The following is a 1,094-nucleotide window of genomic DNA, read 5'->3' as shown; positions in this document are numbered from 1 at the left end:
ATCCCCAAAGTGCCTTTCCCAGACTCTCCCATCTTCCTTCAGATGGTCGCCTCCCTCCTCTGTCACCTGCTCCCTCTTCCTCTCCTCTTTCTTCTTTGCTGAAGTCCTTCCTTGCTCTCACTGCCTAATCCATTCCCAACCCTGCCACCCTGTGTCTCCAGGAACCTGTCCTGGTGCTCTCCTCCGGTGCCCTTCTCCCCAGGGAGTGTCCTCACCTGCATTCTAGAGTCACCTCTATGTGCAAGACTGTCAAAAGCAGTTTGTCACCTGATTTGCTGCCTCAGTGCTTGGCTGTCATTTCCAGTGCCTAATGGTTGTTTCATAGAGACAGCCACCTTGTTAACAGCTCAGATGTGCTCAAAATTGAATTCCTTGTCATCTTCACTCTAAAATTGGTCTGTCACTGTGCCTGGTTCATGGCCCTGGGGTTTCCTGGCTCCCTGCTGCATTCCCCACTCAACCCCCTGTCAGTTTAGCCTTCCTAAGACAAAGCCCATCACATCTTCACCTGCAAAGGGCTTTGCAGGGGTGGGGGATTAGAGGCAGAGGAACAGAAGGCTTTGCCAGTGGGAGCAGAGGAGGGCGTGGGGGGTCAGTTCTTGGGGAGGAAGTGCTGGAGGAGGCCCCCAAGCAGTCTCTGTTTGTTTGTTTGTTTATTTATTTATTTATTTTTGAGACAGAGTCTTGCTCCGTCACCCAGGCTGGAGTGCAGTGGTGTGATCTCAGCTCACTGTAACCTCCGCCTCCTGGGTTCAAGCGATTCTCCAGCCTCAGCCTCCAGAATAGCTGGGACTACAGGTGTGCGCCACCACACCAGGCTAATTTTTGTATGTTTAGTAGAGATGGGGTTTTGCCATGTTGGCCAGGCTGGTCTTGAACTCCTGGACTCAAATGATCTGCCTGCCTCGGCCTCCCAAAGTGCTGGGATTACAGGCGTGATCCCAGCCTTCTGTTTATGTTTGAGGCTGCACCTTCTCTCAGGATCTTAGTGTCTCAGTGAGCCCTGGTGCTTCTGCCTAGAGCCAAGAACTCATGGGAGGTGGCAGGACTTCAGGGAGCACAGACTTCCTTCCTTCCTTCCTTCCTTCCTTCCT

The sequence above is a fragment of the Colobus angolensis genome, unplaced genomic scaffold (assembly GCF_000951035.1).
Source record: "Colobus angolensis palliatus isolate OR3802 unplaced genomic scaffold, Cang.pa_1.0 Scaffold1, whole genome shotgun sequence".
NCBI lineage: Eukaryota > Metazoa > Chordata > Mammalia > Primates > Cercopithecidae > Colobus > Colobus angolensis.
Note: the sequence above shows the minus strand (reverse complement) of the source record.